We start from the raw sequence: 14,506 nt of genomic DNA on the forward strand, positions 1-14,506 counted from the left end.
CCCCTGGGTACGTGCACTGTGGATGCCCAGTGGTGCCTGAGTCGCCGACCGAAGCAAGCAGGCTACAGGACAGCAGTCTCCCCCGGACAGGTAAGAAAACAGCAGCTAAAGCTCCCGAGGCTGGAGGCAGAACCTCTCCATCAAAGGAGCCCTCGGGGCAGGGGACTGCTAGGCTGAGGGCCACATTCCTGGGGAGGGTGCATCATAGAGCACCCAGCCAGCCCAGGGCACTGGGAGGCAAGGGTGGGAGAACTCCACCTGGGCTGGCCACAGTCCTCCTGCAGCAGGGAGGTGGGGGACCCGTGGCTGGTGACCCACAAGTGGCAGCGTGCTGCTCCAAGAAACACGGCGAGGCAAAAGCACGTCAGCCGCCAGATAGGACGGGCCCGTGTTTGCTTGTGAACGAGAGCAGACAAACCCTGGAATGAAAGAGCTCCTCACTTTATCTCCTTCTCGTGTCACGCTGGCTGCATGCGATAAACAGTCGCCGCCTCTGGCTGAGGCTGCGGTCTGGGAGGGCGCCGGCCTTCAGACTCCAGCCTGGCCCTCTCTGGCCTCTGAGAGCCAGTTACCCAAGCCTGCTGCTGGCCGTCACGCGGACGGCGTGTGCATTTCCCAAGGTCACGCAGGACCACAGGCTGTTGCAGGGAGGCCCAAGGGCCTGGCACGTGGCACTGGCTACAGGCTGTGCCTCCGAGAGTGATGGGGCTGGGTTAGTGCTGATGACGTTGGGAGCAGAGGGGCCCCTGCCTTGGCACGGTGCCTCAGCCCTCACGTCCCAAGGCCAGGCCTGGGTGACGCTGTGCAGTGACTCGGCACTGCGTGGAGAAGGTGGCAGCAGTGGGGAGTGAGGGCGCTGTGGGCAGAGACGGCTGGGGGCCAGAGTGAGCCAGAAGGAAGTAGGAGCCAGGGCAGGGGACCTGAAAGGACTGGGGGGGCTGGGATGAGGGAGAGACAGGACTGGCCCAGAAACAGGAAATGAAAAGGAATTAAGGCTGAGAGAGACAGGGCGGGGCAGAGGGCGGCCTAGTGAGAGGCAGGTTTTGGAGTCTGGACTCTGGGGTCCAGGGCACAGGCACCTGGCCGGGTATCACATGGCTCTGAAGCAGCCATCAGAGCCCCCCAGCCAGGGGGAGGCCGACACTTGGTCAGCAGAGAGCTCGTCTCCGTGGCCAGGGCCAAAGAGTTCGCAGCAACAGGGTCAGAGGTGGCCACGCCGCCCCGGTGCGCTAACCTGCATACGATTCACCCAAGATGGCTAGAGCTACCCACTCGGGAACTGCCCGCTGCTGCGTGTGTCGGGTCCAGGGAGTGTACAGAGGCACTTCCGGCTCACTGTGTGCCTGCCACGGGAGGGGCAGAGAGTCGGCCCCGTCCCAACACGAGTCAAAACACACGAACCTCTGCAGACGACGGCGGTCCAACCCTCAGCCGTGACTGTGGCTTCCCACGCACAGAGTGCTCAGTGGCTCCTTGGGCCCCATCTGTGCCCCTAAAGGGTTATTAATTTCCCGTTCCTAAATAAGTCCAGCCCGGCCCAGCCATCGCCGCAGTCCAACAGCAGAATTCAATTGTAAACAGATAATCCTTCAAATCAGCAACTAAAAACAGAGTATTAGGGGATGTCAAGTCAATAATTTAACGCCCCTTCTCTGGCGCATCAATACTTGCTAAGAAATATCCCCTCGTGTGCCGCGTGCTTCCCTTGGGGATACGAATCTGTCTGGGGGTCTGGCAGAGGTTCAAGTTGCTTTGAAAAGACAGGAACTCTGCTGTGTAGACATCTCGTTTTTGACAATTCCCTCTAGACCAAGTGTCAAAAGATTCCTGGATGGCTCCAGACAGGCTATGGATTCCTCCACTGCAGACTGTCCCTGTCTGGGGTGGCATACGTCATCAGGCCCCAGTTACAGACCCCCGGCGTGGTGCTATGAGGGCATGGCTGCTGCCAAAGCCCTCGCTCAGGTAGAGGAAAGCAGGGCAGGGAGGCACAGTTGTCGAGATAGTACCTGTCGTCACATCAAACGCCCACCATCGGATTTTGTTGAATGCAAGCCGTTTGACCCAGATGTGGAAGGTTACTGGATGACAATAGCTCCAAACCTCAAAACAACATCTTGGGGTGGGCGTTTGGCCTAGCGGTTAAGACGCCAGTGCCCCATATCACCATATCGAACCCAAGTTCGATACCTAAACCCAAGCTCCTGATTCCAGGTTTCTGTCCTAGGGAAATGCGTTGTTTTGCCATCACAGTGCTGCTCCCAAGAGCTGCGTCCACAACCACTACTGGTGCTAAGCACTTTACATACCCACTGTATCCATTACATACGTTACACCGCGAGCTGTTTGGTGAGTGTCTCATCAACAAATGACCCAGGATCTCCACGCCAGACACTGTCAGGAAAGGGAAAATTCACACCCGTCTCAGTGTCGTGCATCCCTGTGGTGGCTTTGCACTGAGCAAGTGCTGAGTGAGTGACGGCCTCCCAGGCACTGCCCGAGGCAGCAGGGGTACAGGGGAGGGGTCCGTGCGGCATCTCTCTGGAGTCCCGGTGTAGCGGAAAGGGAAACCTTCGCAACATCCAGGGCCCCCGGTTCCCTGCAAGTGGAGGAGGGGGAAGAGGGGGCTGTCCTCCAACTCCTCGCAGCAAGAACACACTCTGGGAACATCGACCTTGGCTTCTAAATAGGGCAGCTCATCTCCACAGGGAAGCGCGATGGACCCTGGAGAGGCATCTGCTGGCAGCTCATGCTCCGGTTGTGTCGCTCCCCGTCTTCATGGAGGAACGACACAGGACCCTGCGCTGTTCTTTCGTCTGCTCGGCCCTCCCCGGGTTTGCTGCTGGTTCTTCCCGGGTTGGCTACTATCCCTTCCACCTCCGTGGAAGGGCGGTTCCCCCTGGCCGCTTTCCCCACTTCCGCAGGGGAGCGGCACACCGCCGGCCGGCTTTCTCGGGGGCTGCACGGGTTCCCTTAGATGTTCCCCATAGATGTTCCTGGTGCATGTTGTCTCTCTCCTCCTTTATAGTCCTCTTCCGCCAATCCTAACTCGGCTGCCCACACGCCAAGTACGCTGCTCTCCAATCAGGAGCAAGTCCTACAGTTAATTGGTTGAACTGGAGGCAGCTGTGCGGAAGCTGTTTACTTCTCTCCCAGCGCCATATTGTGGGAGAGCAGATGCATAGAATAAGTCTTAATTCCAGTAACTCAGTCTAGTCCGGTTTGCTCCCCACAGGTTGCCACGGATAACCCTGCCAACATCAGTGTCACGTCCTCCAGGAACACTGGCCCGTGGACCCTACTGACGCTCGCTGCTGCCACTGGGCCATCCCGTTGCCGGTCCTTCTTGCCTGTAACCTTTGCCAAACAGACAACAGAGGCAGCCTACCAGGAGCTGTATCTCCTAGTGGTTCCTGATCCCAGGGCTGGCCACCAGGCTCACCCAGAGGCATCCGACCTTGAACCCGCACACCAGAGAATCTCCTGTGCACCACGTGGGCACTGCAGCTGTGCAACAAGGGCGCCTACTCCGTGCGTCCGAGGTGGCAGATGCTGGCCTAGGGGGTCATGCCTCTGCACGGCATCACTTCCTGAACACCCAGGGGGAGGTGTCGCCTGGTCCTTACTTTCACAGAGCCCCTGAGAGATGCAGAAGGAAGAGCAGGCCACTGCTGAGAAAGCTGTGACAGAAGCAGGACTTCAGGGTGAGAGACTGCTCCTCAGCCTGTGCTCCCAGGCGCACTGTGCTTTGGGTGGGAGCCACACGGAGGGGGCCCAAGCTGCTCTTCCACAGGCTCTTAAGCAGAATGGAAATAAGGAAGAAGGCGCAGGCATTGTGGCGCAGTGGGCTAAGCCATTGCCTGGGATGCCAGCATCCCATATGAGCGCTGGTTCAAGTCCTGGCTGCTCCATTTCCAATCCAGCTCCTTGCTAATGTGCCTGGGAAGGCAGCAGAAGATGGCCCAAGTGCATGGGCCCTGCCACCCATGTGGGAGACCCTGGATGGTGCTCCTGGCTCCTGGCTTTGGCCTGGCCCAGCCTGGGACATTGTGGGCATCTGGGTGAGGGACCAGGGGATGAAGACCTCTCCCCTGTCTCTCCCTCTCTCCAACACTGCCTTTCAAGTAAATAAACAAATAAAACTTTAAGAAAACAAAAAAAGGGCTGGAAGTAAACAGTTTTTTAAAAAACAAAATAAAACCCAAATAGAAATCCTTGCCCTCATAAAGCCGCCGTTACCGTGCGTGGGTGGGGAGGGGTGGGGGTGTGGAGCCGATACAAGCAAACAAAAACCAAAATAAATACATTATGTAATGCGCTTAAAGGTGTTGTGCGATATAAAGGACGAACCGCGGAGCCATAGCTGGGGGGGGGGGGGCACCCGGGGCCGGGGCGGGTCGGGGAGGGGGCGCGCACTCTTCCCAGAACCCCGCCATCCTGCGGCGGGCCTTGGAGAGTCGCCGCGGGTGAGGTCGGGGTGCCTTCCTCCGTGGCATCGGGGAAACTGCCATGGTTGAGCGTTAACAACATGTGAGCTCCGAAATAACACGTTACGAAAGTTGGTTGGAATGAGGGGTGATGTAATGACAGCTGGAAACAGAAAGGGCACTTATTATGGGGTGTAGAAAAAGGAACTGGAGAGGAAGGGCTTGTCAGTGGGTTCCAGCACTTTCCAGGACAGGCGAATGCTGGCCAGCAAGCTGGTAGGCGCTTGGTCTGTGGGGACGGGGGGCGTCCAGCGTGCGGTCAGAGCCTGCATGCTGCTTCCTGGACGCCAGCCATGGCTCGGGTGGCCCGCTTTGACCATTCTGTGCCCCAGAGGACACATCTGATCCTGAAACCGATGGCTGCTGCCTTGACTGGGGGCCACCGCACTTCATCACCGCACTGGCTCAGTGCTGCCGAGGCGCTGGCCACCAGCTGGGTGTGAAATGCAGAGGGGAGCCAGGTCGGGGCGGAAGGCGGAGGATGAAAGGGCGGACGCCAGACGTCACCAGTTTGGCAGAACTCGGCTACGTGCGCTGCACTTGGGGTGCTGGGAGGGGACGGCCACTCTGTCTTCTCGGAGGCCACGTCTGCCCTCACCTCATCTCAGCGTTCCCTCAGCCTCCCGAGGTGACACCGACTGTATATAACCGAGGGCCGCGCAGGGCTGGGGCAGAAGAGAAAAATAAGGGCTCGCCAGGGAGCGGCTGGAGCCGGGCCTTTCGTTTTGAGGGCGGGGCTTCTGCCAAATAACCGGGCTATAGGTCGTAACTAGTGCGACTATGAGGCTGGTCCTGAGTCGGGCTCAGCTGCCTTCAAAAGCTCACCCCTGCTTTTGAGGGGTCACCACCAAGCGGTCTGGAGCTCTCTGGCCCACTCACCCCCAGCGCCGTGGCTGGGGAAGCTGGCTGCTGGAACACAGCTGTGCACACAGGCTCCCTCCCCGGGAAGGCCGCTGAGTGCAGCCACCCAGCTCTTGCAGGGCCCCCTGCGAACACAGACCATGGCTCTGTTGCACCGGGTAGGGGACCCAGTTCGCTCAGCCTAATAACCTTGAGCTCACGGAGTTGCCGTGGCAACCAAATAGGCGCACCTGTTCAGGGCTGAGCGCACGGCCTGGCGCTCTGTACCTGTTCACCTGGCAAGGCTGCTGCTGTCACCTGGCACAGATTCCTCTGGCCACAGAAGAGGCATTCACGGTCGGAAGCGTCCTGCACTCTGTGACCTGTAGCATCACTCAGTCCACACTGCTGCCCACAACCCCGTGTGCAACACCGCAGCCGGCAAAGGGACCTCTAGGGAGAATTGGTCAGCCTCCTGACCCTGGCCACGGCTGATTTCCACACAATGGAACGTGGCCGCCAGGCTTTTCTGGAAAACCTTCTGTAGCTCACTCAGGACTCTACCGGGATGGGGCAGTTTGAAATGCAGGCTCACACACGGTTCTCCGGCAGCCTGCGTGCCCACATGCATGAAAGGACCTCAATTCACAAGACTCCGGGAAAATGGCTCTCACCTTTTCTCCATCAGAACGGACGCATGTCCTCCACCCCGGAACACTCGCTTGCCAGAATCCCAGCAGTGAGACGCTGGGCGGCGGGGTGTGTGTGTGTGTGTGTGTGTGTGTCCACAACTAACTCTCCCTTAGTAGCAGGACCAGAGTCGTCGGCTGGGCGGGCCCTGGGGGCACCGCCATGACCAGTGGAGTGAGGTTTTGAAGCTGCCCTGTACTGGATCGTGGGGGAAAAAGGGCCTTGGACAGGTTAACACAGGAGCGACAGGGAGAGCCAGTGTGCGGAGCTCTCGCACGCCGAGTGTGTGGTGTGAATATGCGTGCGTCCACGCTGCAGAGGGAGAGCCGTCCCTTCCTTACAGGGGACGCTGCGGTGAGGTCACCTCCAGTCGGCATGATCCTCAGACGCTGTTCACCACCCCCCAAAGGCGTCCTCCCACGGGCAGCAGTACCCCTCAACCTTCGCCTGGGGAGACAGCCGCCTTCGGAACCGCTCTCAGGGTAGCAGCAGGTGCCCGGCGTTCCCAAGTGAAAACTTGGAGGGAGAACTGGTGCCCTCTGACCTCCCCACCCCCACCCCACAGCACCGAGACACAGACTCATGGGTTCTGTGAGCTGATTGGACAAGGCCACCGCCGGGCCTCCGGGTGACACACAGGAGCAGGATCCTAAGCTGTAAATGCTAGAATATGGTTAGCCTGAAACTGCTGAGCAGCGAGTCCCCTGGGGAGGAGGAGGAAGAGAAGTATTTGAGGCCCAGGGGTTCCCCGTGGCCACACTGGAAGACTGGGAAACAGGCCTGGAGTGTGGCTGCAGTCACTCTCGGGGACTGGCAACCCAGGTGGGATGTGCAAGGTGCTTTAACGGCCCACACGCACGGAACAGGTGCTCTGATGACCACAGCTGCGTGTCCTGGGTGCACGTGAGGCAGTCCAGGGCAGTGCCCACGACAGACACAGAATACCTGTCTTTCAAACGCGAGTCGCCAGTGCCCACAACAAAAGGTGGTGAAGGGTGATATTAACACATCAGCCACTCTGCTGCGAAAGAGTAGAAGAGCATCCAGAAAGTCAGCCCTGGCTGCGAGAGAGCCGTTGGCTGGTGAGGGATTTCAGAAGTCCTCCCAGAGCAGAGGAAGAAGGTCCAGTCCCGACACATTGCCAGGGTCACGGTCCAGTCTTCCCGCCCCGGCCTCCCGCACTCAGCGCGCCACCTACTCTCACACCGCTGCTTCAGCTTCCGCGCACCCGGCACGCGACACTAGCTCCAAACCACGCCCCCCCACCCTCACCCAGGGACACCACCTGTCCCCACGCCCAGGGCAGTCTCAGGACTAAGCTGTTCCTCAGCTGCTTCTGCAAACTCAATTCAGACATTTCCGAAACGAACTCTATTACTTGGTCGCATTTACAGTTAACCTGGGTTCATGAGTTGCCTTCCTAGAGAGTCCACGAGTTCTGCGAGAAAACAGGCCCCTTGTCTGTGTCCCTAGCGTGTCGCCACGTGGGCCTGGCACAAAGGTCACATAAACACGGGGCTGCGCTCTGAGCAGCGAGGCCGCTGCTGTGTGCACATCACGGAGCGAACTTCCTCACACGAGGACAGCTGCCACATTGCCAGGCTTCGCCGTGGAGCGCCGAAGGAAGCCGCACGAGGCGGCACGGTGGCTGTGTGTCTGTGTGTCCTCAGTGCGGATGTGTGTTTTGGTTGACCGGCTAGCGGCGCGTGGTTTACACTTGGAATATGAAGAGTAGGCAGAATGGATCTCATTGAAATGGCTTTCTTGCTCGGTGGGTAGCTCATGTAGGAATATTCTAGCAGCGGGAATGGCACAGTGTTTGGGAAGCGTGTTGAATCATGGGCGAGTGAGTATGCAGATGAGGTGATTGGGGAGAGAGGTGATGAGCGAGCGTCGGTGGGAACGAACTCTAAGTGGTCCGGGTTAGGTGAGTGCAGCCAGTATCGCCAGTCCACACTCAGGGGCTTCCCCGTTAGCGGCAGCCCTCTTAGTACAGAGTCTCCAGGAGGAACATCCGGTCCTTACCCTTCCACCCTCAACTGGACCGAGAGAGCCCCCAGTGGGTGACGTGCTGGGGCCTCACCAGGTGCTCGTGGGCTTCCTCCTGAGAGAGGGGGCCTGGACCCGGAGCCTTCACCCACGTGGACCCTTTTGTGTCCACTCGAGGAGCTCCAGGTCGCATCTCGCTTGTTCCCCGAGGCTTTCCGTCCCCCTCCGCTGGAAGGCATCCCCAAGGAGGAAGCTGCCACAACCACCCCTTGTCAGGAATGCTGGTGTTCAGAGCTGCTCACAGCGGGGTCCGGGGAGCCCAGAGATTGTGGCGTAGTGGGTAGACCCGCCACCTACAGTGCCAGCATCCCATATGGGCACTGGTTCAAGTCCCGGCTACTCCACTTTCCAATCCAGCTCTCTGCTGTGGCCTGGGAAAGCAATGGAAGATGATCCAAGTTCTTTGGCCCCTGCACCCATGTGAGAGACCCGGAATAAATTCCTGGCTCCTGCCTTCGGATTGGTGCAGCTCCGGCTATTGTGGCCATCTGGGGAGTGAACCAGCAGATGGAAGACCCCTCTCTTTCTCTCTCTCTGCCTCTCCTTCTCTCTCTGTGTAACTCTGGCTTAAAAATAAATAAATAAATCTTTAAAAAAAGAAAAGAAATGCAAGTGAAAAGGGGCCAGGCCGTGTGACTCCTGTGATGCTCCCGACAGAGAACCGCTGGTTTATAAGTTAGGGTCCAAATCTCCACACCGCAAACGGAGTATCATTGTTAACCCGTTAGGAAGAATTGCGGCTTTGGCTGAGCATGGCCAAGATAACGGGATGGGGGTTGCCAGGCAACAGGATGGCCACTGTCCTGGGGCAAGGCTGGTACCCGGTGACTGGTGACTGTCCCTGTGAGATGGGGTGGCCTGGGGTGCCGTCACCGCTCAGCCCCTTCCCACACCAGTACTCCCTCAGCCTCACTCCCAACAGGCACGGTTTTTTTCCAAGGTCTGCAGGGCCTCTGGCAGCCGCTTAAGTCGCCAAGACACTGCTGTTGCTTGGAATAGAGACAGCCGCCTAGGAAGACCTCGGCCAGGTCGCCAGAGTTTCCCACGGGGCATCGCACCCACACAGATGGCCCTGGCTACTAAGGAGCTCGGACCCGGCTCCGCACCCCACCACGGGAACCCAGGGCAAGGCCTCGAGGGAGGAAGAACTTGGGGAGAAGCAGGCCCGACCAGAGCTTCGGGGGGACTGCTGGGTGCCCAGGGCCCGGTGTGCTGTTATTCCCTCGCATCAGGGATCCTGGTCCTGGGTGACATTTGTGTTTCTAGGAGCTCCTGAGAACAACGGTGCCGGGTTCTAACAGTGCACAGGCAGGAGGAGGAGCTGCTGGCCAGCCACGGCTGTGTGCGACACCCCCCACAGGGCACCCCAAAGCTGGTGCACGGCAGAGCCTGCTTTAGGGTACAGGCAGCCCTTGTTCCTGGCCTTCTTGGAGCATCACGGGTGAGCAAACGAATGAGGGAACGTCTAATGATTGGTTCCTTACGGGCCTCGCATTCTGGAGGTACAGGGTTCGACCGCTGGAACACTTCTGCATTCTTGACGGCCTCATTGCAATAGCAGCTCTTTCCTGCGGAGCGCTGTCTTTTATGGACACAGTAAAACATCCTAGGCACCGGCCTCGCCTTCCCTCCCTCCTCGCACCCCTCCTTCCCCACGGCCACACTCTCCGCGCCATTCTGCCTTCTCTTTCTAAGAACGCAATAAACATTTCAGCACAATCTTTTCAATCCACATTATTTATAATATTCTGAACATCCATCGAGCCTGGCTAGAATGCTAAGTAATAAATCAAACTTAAGAACAACAAAAGAGGAAGGTTGGGAGATCACCCCTTGGCTGGGCTAAAGCCCCAGACGTCTCCTTCCCCAGGAGGGTTTCGTTATGTTAGGAAAAGTGAGACGGGGATGAGACTCGAGGTTTAGAATGACACAGAGTCAGGAACTCCAATCTGTAGGCATAATCATAACTTTGTATAAATCTCAGACAAGCTTACCTCTCAGGGGTGCCGTGAGGATAAATGAGATACGTGGGAAGCACTCTGAGTGCTTCGGATAAAAGCAACCGGAGCCCAGTTCTCCTTGCTGGGGCCCAAAGGTCATCTTCCTCCCCCTGAGCTCCGGTCTTTGCTAATTAACATCCCCTCTGCAGATTGCAATAAGCTGGGGGTGCGCCTCCCCTCACCCCTAGCGGGCAGCCTGGCCCCCAGGTCCCTGCTCCAGTTGCCACCCTCAGCGGGGACCCGTCCCCCACCGGAAAGAGAACCTCGCCAGGCCACACACAGGCAGAGATCTCTCTGCGGGGGCGGGGCTGGAGAGCGGCACTCATCCCACGCCCTCACTGCACCGCGCGAGGCAGGTTTGTGTGGTCTGACTTGCTCCTCGCAAAGAAAGTCTGGCTCAAGGGCTCACTGATGGTTTCCAAATTTATCTAAATGAGGGTGGAGGCCAGTACAGGCTATTGGCTAATTGCATAATTGGCTTGAGGCCTTTCTGCTTTGGCGATTTCCCACCCATCCTCAGGTCTCACGCTGGAAACCCAAGCTTTGCAGCCGTGCCGTGCAGCAAGCGTATGTGCGCGTGCGCAGCTGGACCTCAGTGTGCTGGCGCTGCTGGTGCCGCTGGCGCCGGCCACCAGGCCCTGCCATCTGCTCGCCACCGCCCCTGTGCCGGCTAACTGGGTGTGCCCTGCTGGTTTTCTGTGCTTGTTGCATGGCCCTGAATGTAACACTCCAGCACCCGGTCACACCCCGTGTTGTTAGCGTTACGAGCCCCCCTGAGGCTTCTCCACCAAGCAGCAGGATAAGAAAACCCCGGTTCTTATGGAAATTGCCAGATGTGCCAACTGATGGAGCTCCCGCCAGGCTTGGCACGGAGGAAGGCTCTCCTCCCGTGTTGGAGAGGGGGTCTGATGACACCTTGCTTTGTTTACTGCTTCTACCAATGCACATCTGAATAAACAAATCTGACTGGCTAATACACAGTCTTCCAAAGCACGGTTTCCTTTTAATGCCCCTAACCCGCGACAGCCTTCACTGCTGGACGAAGTTCATGGTCTGTTTACAGCTTCCACTTCTTTGGCGTCTGATGACACAGTCCCTTCCTTAGAGCCAGCCCGTGGGGGCCCAGGGCTTCACCCAGACCCCTTCCTCAGAAAACTCCCACTCCCACTCCACGCGTGCGTGAAAACTTCTCCCTAGCTGTTTCCTCCTTGGGGGGACTCTTCCCCTATCCACCCTAAGTAGGGGGCTGGCCCAGTGGATGCAGGAAAGCCACCACTGCTCCCTCTCCCTGGTCAATGGAGCAGCTTTCGCATCCTCATCCGCCTACGAATGCCACCATCTCCTCTTTTCCCGGTCATGCAAGGAATGGGTGAGCCCACGGCTTTTGAGCACAGTGCCTGGGTTCAAACCCCAGCTCCCTCATTTCTCATGTGTGTGGCTATGAGTAAGCTAGTTAATCTGTCTGGGCCTCACCTATGGACTGAGGATAACAGTAGTATAAATAGGGGCCGACGCTGTGGTGTAGCGGGGTAAAGCCACCATCTGCAGTGCTGGCATCTCCTGTGGCCGCTGGTTTGTGGCCCGGCTGCTCCACTTCCAATACAGCTCCCTGCTGGTATGCCTGGGAAGGCAGTGGAGGATGGCCCAAGTGCTTGGGCCCCTGCACCCACACGGGAGACCAGGAGGAGGCTCCTGGCTCCTGGCTTTGGATTGGTCCAGCCTCGATCATTGCAGCCATTTGGGGACTGAACCAGTGGATGGGAAGATCGCTCTCTCTCCTTTTCTCTCTCTGTAACTCTGCCTTTCAAATAAATAAACAGAATATTTTTTAAAAGAGTAGTGTAAACAGTGTGCTGGGAACAGCGTCTGTCACACAGTAAGTGTTCGATAAACATTTGCCTTATTACGGAGGCGTTCCCAGACACGCTTCGCGGCGTGCCTGCACCTCCCTCCGAAGGCATCTGTTCCAAGCAGGGCTGTGGCTCAGGGCTGAGTCGAAGCTGCTGTGGTCCATGTACGCCCCACAGTCCTACCCATTGGGCCACAGCGACGTGGGCACACAGAGGGAGGTCAGCCAATCCACAAGCCAGCCAGTAGCCTCGAATCCATTTCAGCCCAGCATGGGAAGTGGAGCTGGGCAAAAGCACACTTTTCTCCGGAGTTGCACTAGGGAATAAGCAAAGGTCTGTCCTGCTTCTTGACAACAGGAAGCCGCGTCCTCATAGAAAACCCCACCTTCTTCCAGTGGAAATGGGAGTGATTGTGGCTTTTTTCTCTCCCAACCCAAAGATTCCCCCAAGAAACCAAAGTTGAATGAGTATATATCTCATGCTACAGAGACGCATGCTTTAGACAAAGGAAAGATTTTGACTACAGGAATAAATTTTCGGTGGCAAAATTTGGGGTCATCAGCAAGATGGCTGGGAGGCTTTCTTTCCCCTCACTCCTGACACCATTTGGGTCGCCGATGGATGAGACAGCATAGACATGAGCTTCAGGTGGGGTTCTGAAGAGAAGCCACCTGTTCTCTGCTCTCTGCTAACACCCGGTACCAGTACTTGGTTAGAAGCTGGGACTATACCAGTGGTCACAACGGACACACTTGTCTCCAAGGAGGTCACAGGCCAACGGAGGAGACAGACACTCAAGGAGTCACACGATGGAACAGTGATGACTCCCGGACGAGTGTTGGGAAGGAAGGAAACGCGGGGCTGTGGCAGGAGCTGCGTCCATGGCCTGCAGCGGAGGTGAGCACCCCAGACCTGCACGTAGAGCTCCAGCCGGCAAAGCACAGAGCGCTCAGGGACTCCCGGGATGGACGTTCTAGCAAACTCTGTGGCTAGAACTGGCCAGGGAGAGCAAGGAAAGCAAGAGGACCGCATCAGGGAGAGGTGCTGCAGGGCCCTGGAAGCCGGAGGGAGGAGCTGGGCTTTCTCCCAGGTGCAGGGTTTCAGCAGAGGTGGCAGAACCTCACTTACACTACACTGTGCCCCTATGTGGGGACTGGACTGGGGGTACAGTGTCCAAGTACAAGGAAAGTCAACCATTTGAGCAAACTGTCATAACATCCAGCTAAGAGGTGAGAGGGTGTCGCAGAATGGGGTAATGGCAGTGGAGGCAGAAGGATTTGAAACACATTTTAGGACAGAATTACTGGGGGTGACGCTGTGGCATAGTGGGTAAAGCCACTGCCTAAGGTGCCGGCATCCTGTATGGGCGCCGGTTCGAGTCCCGGCTGCTCCACTTCTGATCCAGCTCTCTGCTGTGGCCTGGAAAAGCAGTACATGGGAGATCTGGAGGAACCTCCTGGCTCCTGGCTTCAGATCTGTGCAGCTCCGGCCCTTGTGGCCAATTGGGGAGTGAACCAGTGGATGGAAGACGTCTCTCTCTGCCTCTGCCTCTCTGTAATTCTATGTCTTTCAAATAAACAAATACATTTAAAAAAAAAGAATTACCAGGACTTCCTTTTGGATAAGAAACAGCAAAACCCGGGGACATCTGGATATGCTACAAGGACTTGAGCCGAGGTATCAGAAACGAGGTGGGCACGTGATTTGATGGCACTTGGACGAGAGGTCTTGGAGGGGTCCAGACGATGGTGACAGATGGAGAGGCCAAACAGGAGCTGAGAGAGGAAGGATCATGGGAGGGCGAGAGGCTCAGCAGGAAGAGGAGTCAGGGCAGGCGGGTAGGGGCAGGGAGCTCCGAGTCCGGCGACTTCTAAGGGCAGGGTGAAGGGGGACTGCAAGGGAGCTCTTTGGCTCTGTCAGTGTCTGAGGAGGGCAGCAGCCGCCATGGCTGGCACTGAGTGAGGGGCTGCTGGGGCCACGTGCGGCACGCCTCACCTTGCGTACGTCAGCTCTGATCGCTGTTAACAGCACTGTAGACTAGTATTGCTATCATCCTCACCATTATTATCATTAACAAACAGGAAGTTCGAAAACATTTAGCGATTTAAGGTTTCAAAGCTATTAGGTGCTTGGCCTGAGCGTTGAACCCAGGTTTGACTAATTCCATAGGCATAGGGATTACAACACAATGAAGACTATGCAAGTTCACCAAGACCCAAGACGACCAGTGACACAACCCGCAAAGCATTTCCCCTGCTTCTCGGCCAGGCGTCCATTCTAGGACATTCTAGACCATCGGGGACTTCTCACTGCCTCCCCCACAGCACTTCCAGGGTCACACAGGGCTTCCTTTTGCTGCCCAGGTCAACTCTCTTCTGAACAGTGCACTCAAAAGCTTAACTATATCTCTTCCCTGGTTTCCCTTCAAGAGTAGGAGGAGACAAAATGATTGTTTGCAAATAACAGGAATACCTAACCTGGAAACAATCAATAGAAAACCTTTTGGACTACAGTAAAGAGGCTAGTTAGGAATACATCAATGGAAGGGCTGGCCCCGTGGCATAATGGGTAAAGCTGCCACTTGCAGTGC

At 57.2% G+C, this 14,506-nt stretch overlaps 1 protein-coding gene and 1 long non-coding RNA gene across 2 annotated transcripts in view; one reads left to right on the forward strand and one right to left on the reverse strand.

Annotated features, from left to right (window-relative positions):
* LOC138846208 (uncharacterized) lies at positions 1–4,161 on the forward strand. The gene is made up of 2 exons (XR_011383662.1): positions 1–90; positions 3,236–4,161. It is a non-coding gene; the product is annotated as an uncharacterized lncRNA (long non-coding RNA).
* The window catches only part of STX8 (syntaxin 8), a 303,428-nt gene that overhangs the window by 8,501 nt on the left and 280,421 nt on the right, over positions 1–14,506 (reverse strand). The window lies entirely within an intron of this gene.

Source organism: Oryctolagus cuniculus, chromosome 17, assembly GCF_964237555.1.
Source record: "Oryctolagus cuniculus chromosome 17, mOryCun1.1, whole genome shotgun sequence".
Taxonomy (NCBI): domain Eukaryota; kingdom Metazoa; phylum Chordata; class Mammalia; order Lagomorpha; family Leporidae; genus Oryctolagus; species Oryctolagus cuniculus.